The following is a 13,675-nucleotide window of genomic DNA, read 5'->3' on the forward strand; positions in this document are numbered from 1 at the left end:
TGATACCAATGAAAATGGTGCCATCCATCAGGAGGGAACAGCAGAAGGCATTGCCAGGGGGAATACTATGATTTTTTTCTGAGAAGTAATTAAATATCTGGCAATTTTACACTGACACATTACTTACATGCTTCACTTACCATGAAGTAAATCCAAGGTACACAAAGTGGATTCTCAGTGTTCGGCTGTCTGTTAAAGAGCAATCCAAGGCAGCAAGCCAAAGTAAAATAATATCTAGTGTAGCTGATGTATTGCATGGTTTAGTTTTACTATAGACTTAAAAAAAGATAATGTTTTAAAGCCCAGGCCACTAACTTTTGGCCTGATCTTTAAAAATGCCAGAGAGAACAACCTTCTCTAGGGTCCTCTTTTTGTTTGTCATCTGATTCTCACAGACCTTTATGGGTCCAAGAGTTTTCACATACAGTGACAGTTGTGTTCCAATATTTTTTATTGTTTTAAAGAAAATTAATACAATGTGGACATTGTAAGACGTTGTACAGAGTGTTATAAGCATGACAATACATAAAAAAAAAAAAAAAAAAGAAAAAATATCATGAATGATTTGTGCTTATTTATCTTAAATAACAATGCTAATAAGAAGCATATATTTGAATTTCTAGTATGATGAAAAATACTAGTTAAACGGATATTCTAGAAAATAATATAATATAATGTGATATTATATTATTGTCCCCCTAGGAGACCCCCATTGGGACCTCTTTTGTCTCCTAGGGGTAAGGTTTAGATTTAATGGAATTGGGTAACTAAAGTTTATGTTATACTGAATTTTTATATAAAGATGAGAAAATGATCGAGTAACTGTTTTGACTCGGTACTATATCAAGACTAGTGTAGTTAATAGTGTTTTTTATCAAGAGAACTTTTTCTACTCAGAAATTTTCTGTCATAGGAATTTTTCAGCACCTGTCCATTGTTCCCATGGTAACCATAGCTTTTTTTCTTTTGTTAACCGGTTTGCACTTGAAGCCATGATTAGTTCATAGCTATAATGGGTGTTTACTAATTCGAGTGTGTGTTCCATTGAAGGAATATTATCAGATTTCCACAGTCTAGTTATGCTAAGTCTTGCTGCCATTAGAATATGTGTTGTTACATGTCTGAATGTTTGTGGTATGGAGTCTATATTTAGGTTTAAAATCGCTAAATCGGGTGATAGAGGAATATGTTGTGATGTGATGTCCCTTAGTATTCTGAAGATACTTTCCCAGTAGTTTTGGAGGCGATTGCAGTGCCAGAAAATGTGCATTATATCGCCTTTATCTGAGTTGCATCTCCAACATAAATTTGGGGCGTTTTTATTAAACAAGGCTAATTTTGTTGGGGTTATATACCATCGGAGAGATATTTTTTGGGCTAGTTCCCATAGAGCAGAGCATTTAGTTGCTTTATATATTGTTTGTAATGCCTGTTGCCATTGGTGGTCCGTGTAAATTTGCCCTAAGTCCTTTTCCCAATGTATGTGGGGAGGAGCTTTAGTGAATCTCCGTTTTTGATGTAGAATGTTGTAGAATATAGATATCCCTTTTGTAGTTGGTGATGGATCAGTTAAGAAATGCCAGGCCTTTGGGTGTATTGTGTATAGTGGGATATGTATTTTATCAAGGCAGTGTTTTACTCTAAAATATGTAAAAAGATCAGTTTTGGGTATATTATATTCTTGTAGTAGAAGAGAGAAGGGTTTTGGTTTTGAGTTTTGGAATAGGTCTTGGATGGATTTTATTCCCTGATAGGACCATTTGGATAGTAATAAGTCTGGTGATAGATGGTGTAGGGCTTCGATAGGGATAGGGATTGGAGGGTTTTTAGGGTAGGTTTGGCTAGATTGGGCTAAGATTTTCCATGCAGTGGCTGCTGTTTTCATAGTGGGTGGTAATGCTAACGGTATTTGTGAACCTAAGGGAGTGCTCATTAACCACCATTGCAGATTTGGGCGAATAAGTGTTGAGTTTTCTATTTTTCCCCATAATGTATTAGGCTCTGTGTGAAACCACTCTTTAAGTTGGTCTAGTATTGATGCTTGATAGTAATCATTAAAATCAATGGTGCCTGATCCTCCCGCTGATTTGTGTTTCATGAGTATCGAGTGTGCGCTTCTAGGTTTTTTATTTTTCCAAATGCATTTATTGAGTACTGTTTGGAGAGACTTAAAAAAGTATTTTGGTATGGGGATGGGGAGGGTTCTTAACAAGTAGAGGATTTGTGGTAGGTGGATCATTTTGAATGCTGCGAGTCTCCCTGACCATGATAGTTCTATCTTTGTTATTTTTTGGCATTCTATTCGTAATTTGTCAAGTAGTGGTTTAAAATTGGTTGAAAAGAGGTGTTTAACTGATCTTGTAAGAAGTATCCCTAGGTATGGTATGTTTTTATCTGACCATGTAAAGGGGTATTGGTTTTGTAATAAATTTTTGGTTGTGGCGTCCATTTTAAGATCTAAGATGTGTGATTTAGACGTGTTCACTTTGTAGTAAGAAACTTGTCCGAACCATTCTAAAATTTTTTGGGTTTCTGCTAGTGAAGATGTTGGATTTGTGAGAATCAGAATCACATCGTCCGCGAATAGATTGATCTTGTGAGAGATTTTGCCTACTGTTAAGCCTGTAATTAGGGGGTTGGAGCGAATGTGTTCCGCCAAGGGTTCCATCATTAGGTTGAATATAATTGGCGATAAAGGACACCCTTGGCGTGTGCCGTTTGATATGTCAAACGGTTGTGAAAGCATATCTGCTGTGTATACTCGTGCTGATGGGTTGGAGTATAATGCCATGATGGCTCTGAGTATGTGTTCTCTGAAACCAAATTTTTGGAGTACTTTTTGGAGATAGGTCCAATGAACCCTATCGAACGCCTTCTCTGCATCTAATGAAAGCAGCAGAGAAGGCGTTCCGCTGGATTCGGCATAGTGTATCAAGTCTATCATGCGTCTTGTGGCATCCGGTGCTTGTCTGCCCTTAATGAATCCTGACTGGTCTTTGTTTATGAGATCTGGCATGAACTTCATTAAACGTTTGGCAATGGTTTTGGCGTAAATTTTAATGTCTATGTTAAGTAATGATATGGGACGAAAGTTTTGAGGGGATGATGGTTCTTTACCTGGTTTTGGTAGTGTTATAATAATAGCATTCAGTGTTTCTTTATTAAACTGTGAAGAGGAGGCAGCGTTATTGAAAAGTTGTGTTAAGTATGGGGTTAATTGATTGGCGAATTTCTTATAGTATTCTCCAGACAGACCGTCTGGTCCAGGAGCTTTCCCTGTAGGTAGTGAGTTTATTGAGTCTAGGATTTCAGGTTCAGTGAAAGGTTCATTTAGAGAGGATAGTTGTGATTCTGTAAGTGTAGGGAGTGTAATTTGCTGTAAGAATGTATTAATGTCTTCTTCTGAGGGATGAAATGTTGAGGTGTCTTTTTTAATATTATATAAATCGCTATAGTAGGTACTGAAAGCGTTGGCAATATCCTGGGGGTTAGTCAGTGGTTCCTTAGTGTGGGGATGGATTAGGTGTGTGATTTTAGTTTTAGATCTTTTCCCTTTGAGGCGTTGTGCTAATTTTTTACCCGCTTTGTTTGATGTGGAGTAAGAGTTAGCTTTGATTTTACGTTGTATGTGTTCGAAAGAATGGAGGAGGAGCATCCTCAATTCCTGTCTCAGGTTCATAAGTTGGGCCAGGTAGGTAGGGCGTGGGTCATTTTTGTGTAAGGCTTCAATATTGGCAATTTGTGAGATAATGTTGTCTAAACGCTGCGTCCTCTTCTTTTTATTAATAGAGCTTAGTTTGATTAAGGTACCCCGGATGACAGCCTTGTGTGCACTCCACACCACAGCAGGATCGGACACAGAACCATCATTAAGATGGAAGTAATCAGTGAGATGTTCTTTGATGGTTTGAGAGTATTGTGGATGTTGTATTATGTAGTTGTTGGCACGCCAGAGGAAAGTATTCCGCTGGGGATTGGTGTCTGTTATGGTAATTGTGATTGGAGCGTGGTCCGACCATGCTATGGTGTGGATTACAGAAGCACTTATATTTTGTAAAAGCCATTTGTCTGTGAGGAACATATCGATCCTCGAGTATGATTTATGATGTGGTGAAAAATAAGTATAGTCTTTTTCAGAGCCATGGTAACATCTCCAAACATCAAACAGATCATGTGTTGCTAGGAATTGCTTCAAAGGGGATTCTCTTCTTTTTGCTGCCGATGTTGTATCCATATGAATGTCTGTGACCAAATTGAAGTCTCCACATATAAGTAAGTGGCCCTGGCGGACCTTGTTGGCTTTGTGAAGGACAGATCTTAAAAATTTCATTTGTTGAGAATTGGGGGCATACACATTCAGTATTGTGTATGTGGTTTTGTTTATGGTACAAATTAGGATTATGTATCTCCCATTGGGGTCAGAGATACATTGAAGTAGGTGGAATTCTACATCCTTTTTTATCGCTATTAGAACTCCTCTTTTTTTGGTAGAATAGGTAGCGTGATAGATTTGAGGAAACTTGCTGTTGGTGCAAAGTGTTGTGGAAGAGGGCAGTAGATGTGTTTCTTGAATGCATAAAATGTCACTTTGCATTTTCTCTGCTGTGAGCCATAGAGAGTGACGTTTTGCTGGGTGGTTTAGGCCCTTGGCATTAAGGGATAGAATGTTAAGTGGCATTGCTAGATGTTGGCGTGTAGATTTTTATAGTTACTTACTGTTAGATGGTCCGGTTGCTTTTCCTTATTATTCTTTTATATTTCTTTTTTTTTTTTTTTTTTTTTTTTTTTTTCTTTTATTGGTGGTTGATGTTGCTTGCAGACGTGGAACTGTTGGTGGCTGTGGTCTTTGGTGATGTGGGTTCGATGCTATGGTAGAGAGTAGCAGTTCAGTTTACTTTAGTTACCTGTAGTACTGCATAGAAAGGGAGGGAAGAAGAAATTAAGAAAACACCAAGAAAACGTATAACACTTTCTCCTTCTTCCCCCTTAGTTATGTAAAAATTTGAACAGAACAAAATAAAATAGTAAGGCGGCGTGAAAAAGGCTGGTTTCAGCTGAGCCGCTATGGGGGTAAAAACAGTTCGTACTGAGATGACTGCACTAAACAATCGAACAAACGCAGCGTTCAGTGAGAGAGAACTTAGTTAACAGTGTTGTTGGCCCACCTGGGCTTGGGTTCATGTTTTGTTTGGGAGATCTTTTGTTCCTTGGTTGCGGCGTGATTGTGGTGATTTGCGTTGCTGTAGAGGTGGATTTTCATTTTTGGGTGCTTCTATTATGATGCCCCATTCGTACAGAAGGCGCATGCCTTTTTGTAGATCATTAATTGTATGGGTGGATCCATTCTTGGTTATGAGGAGGGTTGCCGGGTATCGCCATTTATACAGGATTTTATGGTTATTGAGCCCCTTAGTGATAGAATTCAGGTTCCTCCTGAGTTGTAGCGTGTATTTGGATAGATCTGGGAAGATCTGGATACCCTCAAACGGTCTTGGTAGTGGTGATTTGGATCTGGCTTCAATCATCAGTTTTTCTTTTATGTGATAAAAGTGTATACGCATGAGTATATCTCTGGGTATTGAGGCTGCCAGATGTGAGGGTTTCGCTATTCTGTGGATCCTGTCTATGATGATGTCTCTTGGGGATGTATCTGGTAGGATGGTGTGAATGAGATCTTTAGCGAACTTGGGAAGGTCTGCTGGTGGGATGTTCTCCGGGACCCCGCGTAATTTAACATTATTCCGCCTTGAGCGGTCTTCTAAATCGGCCAGCTTGGCGCGGACCCATTCCTGCTCTTCCTTGATTTCATCGTGTGCATCAATTAGGTCATTTACTGTGGTTGTGCATTCGCTCATGCCTCTTTCAATGTTAGATACTCTGTTCCCCATGTGCTGCATGTCAGTGGAGATTTTACGGAACATTGATGACAAGTCTGTCATCAGTGATGTCTGTAAAGACATGAGCATGTCTTTTAAAGTAGTGTCAATTACAGGTTGGCCTGATGCGGGGAAGGATGCCATAGAGCTGTGTAGGGCCTGGCCGGATTGCATGGGAGTGAAAGCCTGGGGCTCTGTTAGGGCAGTGGGAGGCCTCTGGTATGATGCATCCATCCGCATCCTGGCTTTGGCAGGGCTGCTGGTAAGGGGATCAGTACCTGTGTCTGGTGCAGGATACACTCTCTCTTCTGAGGGTCCTATTTCTCCCTGTGGGTCATCAGGGAGATCTGTATAAGCCTCGTTTGCTGTGGATAGGCCGCCGCCATCTTGCCAGTCCCTGTCCTCCGGAGGGAACATGAAGGATGTCAGCTTCTTGGGCCTGTGTTCTCCCATCCTCTTGCGGGACATCGTCGGCGGTGGGGTGATGGTTCACTGGCACAAATCTGGTGGCGATTGAGTGTCTGTAGCGGGCTCTATTCGCTCCGGTGTCTCTCTTCACTGCAGAGCTGTGGAGCTAAGCGTCCATCTTCAGTGACGGTAGGCCACGCCCCCTCACATACAGTGACAGTTGAATGCCTAGACCAAAAAGTGAAATATGCAAGCTGCCATTTGCATGAAAATGTTAGTTACCTGGTGATTGATTAGAAAGAAAGGGGGTGCCCACTATATGTAGCATTCAAATCAGCCACTTTATTAAATACAATTTGCAACTGTATTGGCAAGAGTTGCCAGTTGTATTTGAATAAAGTGGATGATTTTAATGCTACACTTAGTGGGTGCTCCCTTTCTCACTTTTTGTTTCATTACAGTGGCTGCTTTCTACTCTGGGGTGCCCTAAGTGAGCCTGTGGATAGCATTACAGGACTATTTGTTCAAGTTGGACTTTTATGGATTCGAGCTGCTTGCCCTATTGGCGCCATTAATCTCCTGTTTTTTTGTACCTGTCGATTGATTGACTTTTTGAGTCCTGAACCCAGAAAATGTCATAATATGACTTTCCTTTTGTTGTATATTTGTTCAGTGAGAGTGAATGAAATCACTAAAGCCAGAAGCTTGTATCTTCAGAAGATGACAGGTTTCCTTTTAACAATACAAAGTTCTGAAATGAAGTGACACTTCTCGCCCCGGCTTTTTCTCCCATCCACACAAAACCCTTTTAATATAATTTCAGTTTCCGGTCTGTAGACTTTACCAGTGTTAACCTTTTTTCAGTCAAGGTACCCTTTTAAAATCATGGACAATCTTGAGGCAACCCATTCTAAAATGTAAAAACTATTCTAATAGTTTGTAGTCCTGTTGCCCTATTCGCTAAAAAATTTCAAGCATATTTATCTTACATCCGCATTTGTTTTCAGCCAATCACGTGATGAGAAGGGTCCTTTCTCTTCTGTAGAATGGGCAGTTCTCATTGGTGGATAGAGTGGGGATCGTGTTATGACACGTGTGCCATTATCGGCAGCATTGTACTGTGAGCCCACAGGAAGAGGGCTGACAGCCAGTGATCTCATGCACGCTCCCAGGAAAAAAAAAAAAAAAAAAACTCTAGCAATACACACCAAACTGAGCATGTGCAGCTTGTCCCCTAGCCTCTGTTCTATCAGGAGATGGACTGGGGACTGTGGAAGAAGGGGAGGAACAGAGAAGACAGGATGAAAAAGCCTTTCTACACAATGCAGAGGATTAACCCCTTAGGTTCCACAGTGAAGATAACAAGCATGCTTTACTGCATATACAGATTGATTTTACTGTTGTGGGTTTAGTAACGCTCCAGTTCAAATGAATACGTTGATTTAATGCAGCACTTGTTAAAGTTCCGCAAGAGATCTGAGTGGTGTGAATGGACCCTCATTGTGACAGCCAGGCAACTAGCATTTTTAAGAGAGGGTAGAAATAGCAGAGCCTATATATATATATATATATTATAATTTTTTTTTTTTGTAAGGCTGCTTTCACACTGAGGTGCTTTACAGGGCTTTCACACTGGAGCCATGCGCTGGCAGGACGCCAAGAAAAGTCCTGCAAGCCGCATCTTTGAGGCGCTGTAGGAGCGGGGGTGCAGGGGCGCTTTGCGGGCGCATTTAACCCTTTTTCTGCCGTTAGTGGGAGTTAAGAGTGCCCTGCTAGCAGCCGAAAAGGGCCTGCAAAAACAACAGTAAAGTGGCGCTTTACCGCCAACGCCCCAGTGTCAAAGTAGCCTAAAGGATAAGAAGAAAAACCTATAACCTCCTAACCCATCTTTATTAATGGTGTCAGAGCCATAACGTTCGCTTCTTAGCTCGGCACTACTTGGCTTTTAAATCCATGTATTTATTTGTCCACTATTATGTTTGTCATTGCTAATCATAATATAGCTGCAGTAAAATACAATAACGTTCTAATCCATTTATTATAAATAGTTGTGGTCTAACTAATACTTCTCAATGTTCCTTCTGGGCATTTTGAATTGGTCTACACCTCAATTTTGGTTGATTGCGAGTAGATGCCATAAAATACAATATCCACTTCAAAGGAAGGAGTTCACATCTGTCCTTCATACGTCGCCTTTTTATAGAACGGGTGTGGTAGAGTGCTTACAACCTGTTGGCATTTTTATAAGTAGACCTTTGAGCTATGTATTCAAGTGCTGATCAGGAAGTTTCTTTCTAGTCACCAGTAAATGTCACAGGTTATATATTACAACTGAAGTCTAAAGCCCCTCTTCAGAGAAAGTAAACCTGCTCCCTTCAGTGGGGTTGCTCCTGCACTGTAAGGGTTAAAAGCCTGTTTTAGGTGAATGGGGCTGCAAAGAGAAATTTTACTTGCCCAATCCTCCTGATAATGGACCTGCAACCTTTCGAAGCATAAGGGAGAAGAGACACTGGGGACTGGTACAACAGCACAAAGGGAGCCTGCGGGAGGCGAGGATCTGGTAAGTAAGTGCTTGTGGGGTTTTTGTTTTTTTTGTGAGCATTTAACCTTTGCAGTATGAGAGCAGCTCCACTGCTAGAGAGCATTTTTACTTTTCTGGAGTTAAGCTTAAAGTGTTACTAAACCCAGGACCCTGTATTCACTATATCTGGCCTCCCACAGTACACAGAAAATGGCAATTATTTTAGTAAATATAAACTGCTTTTTTCATCAGTATATAGCAGTCTTGTGACTTTTTTTCGTGTCTAATTTAAAGCTTGTAGGAGGAGTTTTCACTCTCCTCTGACTGTCCTACGAGGCTGCAGGACCCCTGACCCTCTGTTTGGTCAGTGATGATTGGCCCTTCACCGATCACATGCACCCTCCCAAGAAATAAAAAACCTCTCAACAATACACACCAAACTGAGCATGTGCAGAGTGACTCCAAAAGCTCTGTCTTATCAGGAGATGGATTTGGGGACAGTGGAAGGGGAAAATCAGAGAAGACAGGATCAAACGGCCTTTTTACACAATGCGAAGGATTAACCCCTTAGGTTCCACAGTTAGTATAACAAGCGTGCTTTACTGTATATACAGACTGATTTTACTGTTGTGGGTTTAGTAACACTTTAAGCCCCCGTTCACACCGGTGCGATTTGACAGTTCCAAATTGCATGACAAGTCGCACCCCATTGTTGGCAATGGAACTCATGTCACATCGACTTTGCAAGGTTCCTGCATTACTTTTTAACGCAATTCACTGCGACTTGCATAGACTTCTGTTAAACAAAGGCGCAATCCGCAATGAAATCAGAGGTGAAAATCACACTAATCTGCAGCTTTGAAATCGAAGTAGCACAATTTCAAAGCCGCACCAGTGTGAATCAGGGCTTAAAGGGGTTGTAAAGGCAAAAGTTTTTTTTTTTTATCCTAATTCACTCTATGCATTAAGATAAAAAGCCTTCTGTGTGTAGCAGCCTCCCTCTGCCCTCCTAATACTTATCTGAGCCCCATCTACATCCAGCGATGTCCACGAGTCCCTTGGCCGCCCGGGACTCTCCCTCCTGATTAGCTGAGACACAGCAGCGAGGCCATTGGCTCCCACTGCTGTCAATCAAAGTTAGCCAGTCATGAGAAAAAGAGGGGGTGGGGCCGAACCACAGCTTTGTGTTTAAATGGACACACAGAGCTGCAGCTCGGCTCGGGTGCCCCCATAGCAAGCTGCTTGCTGTGGGGGCACTCGACAGGAGCGAGGGGCCAGGAAAGCCGTAGAGGGACCCGAGAAGAGGAGAATCCAGGCTGCCCTGTGCAAATCCACTGCATAGAGCAGGTAAGTATAACATGTTTGTTATTTAAAAAAAACAGAAAAAAACCCAAGACTTTACAATCACTTTATTCAGCTTATATTTTGGTTTCCCTGGTTCCTCCCTTTGTCAAATAGCTAATTATTATTTTTGTTTAAAAGAAAAACTTTCCATTTTCATTACGTTATTTATTTATTCCCATTGACCTCATTGGTTCTCATGCAAGCAGTGGGCAAGCTCTTGGGAAGAGGTATGTACAGTAAATATCAACTTTAGACATTAATGAATTTTAGCACGGTTTAAAGTAAATTACATCACCTTCATGTGGACCTACTGTAAGCCATATTTATTATGTGTCCTTATTAGGTGTCTGGCCTAAAAAGTAGAAGTTGAAAAGCACATATGACGAGGCATTTCCTCAATTTGCACTATTTGCATTCATCTCTTTAGAGCCCACCAGTTTCAGCACCATCAGTTTGGCTTTACTATTTGGAAGGTTAGGAGTGTGATAACGATGGCTTCATGACTGCCGTAGGAATGGACATTTGCTTTTGAATCTGATTGATACTGCAGTTACTTTTTGTGCAATGCTTATGTTTTTTTCAGTTTTATAGATTTTTGACAATGTACTTTTATGTAATCTTATTTATTATTTCATCATTCAATGTGGGCTACTTATGAGCTCTGTTTAGCTGCCAACTGTATAATGCTCATAAGGTTTCCCGCTGATCGTACATGTATTCTGCTTTTTAGTACTTGTTAGTGGTTTATGGTGCAATGACCATAGTATTTTATTAGCACCATAGGTACCCTGTTTCCCCCGAAAATAAGACCTAGCGTGATTGTCGGTGATGGCTGCAATATAAGCCCTACCCCCCAAATAAGCCCTAGTTAAAGTCCTTGTAGGTCTTATTTTCAGGGTAGGGCTTAATTTCGGGGAAACAGGGTAGGGCTTATTTGGGGGGTAGGGCTTATATTGCAGCCATCACCGACAATCACGCTAGGTCCTATTTTCGGGGAAACAGGGTAGGTGCTAGGAGATCTGATAATCTACCAAGGAATTTCTGCACATAATCTTGCAATTAGAAAATGGAGTTGAATTTAAAAGGTAATGCCAGCAAATATATCTAAGTGGTGAGTGATTTAGTTATATTGGTGTCCCTCCATGTGGGGGGGTTGATTTTTATTTTTATTTTTTTTAAGAGTTTTGCTATGAAAATAAATGTAATTTGTGAAGTCTGCATTTAATATATAGGGTTATATTTTTTAGCTTGTGAGATCTTCGCTGCTGTCTATTGACTTTGCACGCATAATTTGTTCATTTGCAAAGTTTTCTTTTACTAGAAATTTGAATTATTTGTATATGAAAACATGTCAAAGTTAGTAACACAGTTTTACATGTTTTTCTCTGCGCAGCCACAGTCCTTGACTTTCTAGTCGGAGGACCTGTTTTGAGGAACTATTGTGGAGAACCTTTAGAGAACCAAATGCTTCCTTTAGCTTTGTACATAGAAAAGTCTAGCTGAGTACTAGGCTGCCAGGGTTAGGCCACAACATTAATGGTAGCAGCATTGGAAGCAATCAGACAAGCTGGACTTCAATGAGCTGCTGACCTCATCAGCAGGGGAAGCGGGAGTGCTGGCAGCTCCTAATAGACTGTAAAACTGACCACAGTGGATGATTGGGAACAGGGAGGAGAGAGGAGCAGTATCTGCATTGCATGTCTTTCGCCGTAGACATCGGTGCCTGTCTTTTGCAAATATCTCCTAAACCATGTAGGTTTAGGAGATATTTCTTGCACCTACAGGTAAGCCTTAATCTAGGCTTACCTGTAGGTAAAAGTGGTCTGTAAGGGTTTACAACCACTTTAATCAATTGAATGAACGTTTTCCAAGAGTGGTGATTCCATACTTTTTGCCAGGGGTTGTATTGCCAGAGAGAGACTGAACCCTTAGAAATTGACTGACTGCAGAGCTGCCATATAGCCCATTACTGGCTCCAGGCTCTACTGTGACTGTACTTGTGTGCACCAATGGTATAACTGGGCCCCAATGTTACCCTGCTAAAGATCCAGGACTAAAGACTGAACATTTACAGTTGCCTCATAGAGTCCTTTCTAGCTGCTTAGTACAAAAGTACCACCCCAGTGTAACACACAAGACTTAGTCATTCTTTTGGATGCACTCTGAGTGGTTGCAATATCCCTATTCTCCACACAGATAATGTTCATGCTCCCTGTCTACTACTGATCTTGCTGGTTTATAGACTCCAGTCTATTGGTACAGAACTCTAATGTAACTTCCTGTAGCATAGTGAATCTATTGTCTAGAAGACTGTGTCTAAACCTACCTCCTGTATGTTTATTGATGCTCAAGCCTTCATTTCCTGCAACTAAAGCCCATATATTGAGTTCCTTTACCAAATGGTCTCATGCTCATTTTCTGGTGTTAGCTCACTGGCATGTCATGGGTATCTTTGCTGGTAACTCTGAGTGTTCTGGTGATTTTCAACTAGATGTGTCAAAGGGGCTGAAGGTGTTATTGGAGTCGGGGAGCAGAACCAAAGTTGCCAAGCGGCTTCTTCGGGGGTGGTGCTGAAAAAGACATTATTGCATTTCTGGGTGCAGTAGATGGGGGGGGGGACCAGTTTGTGACACCAATGCAGGGCCCTAGGGTGGATGCTTTTTAGGACACTTTCAGTCCATACTTCTGCAATGACTAACTTCATTGATACACTTTATGCCTTGATGGATTACATTACAACAAAATTTAAGGCTTTAAGATTTCTTATATAATGGCTATTTTTGAGTTGAGTGCTTGAACTTCTCATTCTTACTAATCAATTGTCTTCTTTGCCAAGTCATCGGCATTCGACTATCACTGTCACAAGATTTTGCAGCTGAAAAAATTCAGTTTTGCAGGTCTGGTTTAACCGCTTCAGCCCTGGAAGATTTTACCCCCTTCCTGACCAGAGCACTTTTTGTGATTTGGCACTGCATCGCTTTAACTGACAATTGCGCGGTCGTGCGAAGTTTCACCCAAAGAAAATTGACGTCCTTTTTTTTTCCCTACAAATAGAGCTTTCTTTTGGTGTTATTTGATCACCTCTGCGGTTTTTATTTTTTGCGCTATAAACAAAAAAAGAGCGACAATTTTGGGAAAAAAACACAATTTTTTTTATAATAAATATCCCCCAAAAATATATAAAAAAATAATTTTTTCTTCAGTTTAGGCCAATATGTATTCTTCTACATTTTTTTGGTAAAAAAAAAAAAAAATCACAATAGGCGTATATTGATTGGTTTACACAAAAGTTATAGTGTCTACAAAATAGGGGATATTTTTATGGCATTTTTCTTATAAATTTTTTTTTTTTTTTACTTGTACTAGCAGCGATCTGTGATTTTTATCATGACTGCGACATTATGGCGGACACATTGGACACTTTTGACACTATTTTAGGACCATTGTCTTTTATACAGCGATTAGTGCTATAAAAATGCACTGATTACTGTGTAAATGACGCTGGCAGGGAAGGGGTTAACCACTA

At 40.6% G+C, this 13,675-nt stretch overlaps 1 protein-coding gene across 2 annotated transcripts in view; it reads left to right on the forward strand.

Annotated features, from left to right (window-relative positions):
* The window catches only part of GALNT6 (polypeptide N-acetylgalactosaminyltransferase 6), a 118,307-nt gene that overhangs the window by 39,207 nt on the left and 65,425 nt on the right, over positions 1-13,675 (forward strand). Inside the window, exon 1 of one of the 2 annotated variants that reach the window (XM_073613704.1) lies at positions 8,572-8,844. The exons of the other annotated variant lie outside the window; for it this stretch is intronic. The gene's annotated coding sequence lies outside the window, so the exon portion shown is untranslated. Of the gene's footprint in view, positions 1-8,571; positions 8,845-13,675 lie in introns of those variants that run through there. 2 annotated transcript variants of the gene reach the window in all.

The sequence above is a fragment of the Aquarana catesbeiana genome, linkage group LG02, assembly GCF_042186555.1.
Source record: "Aquarana catesbeiana isolate 2022-GZ linkage group LG02, ASM4218655v1, whole genome shotgun sequence".
NCBI classification, from domain to species: Eukaryota; Metazoa; Chordata; class Amphibia; order Anura; family Ranidae; genus Aquarana; species Aquarana catesbeiana.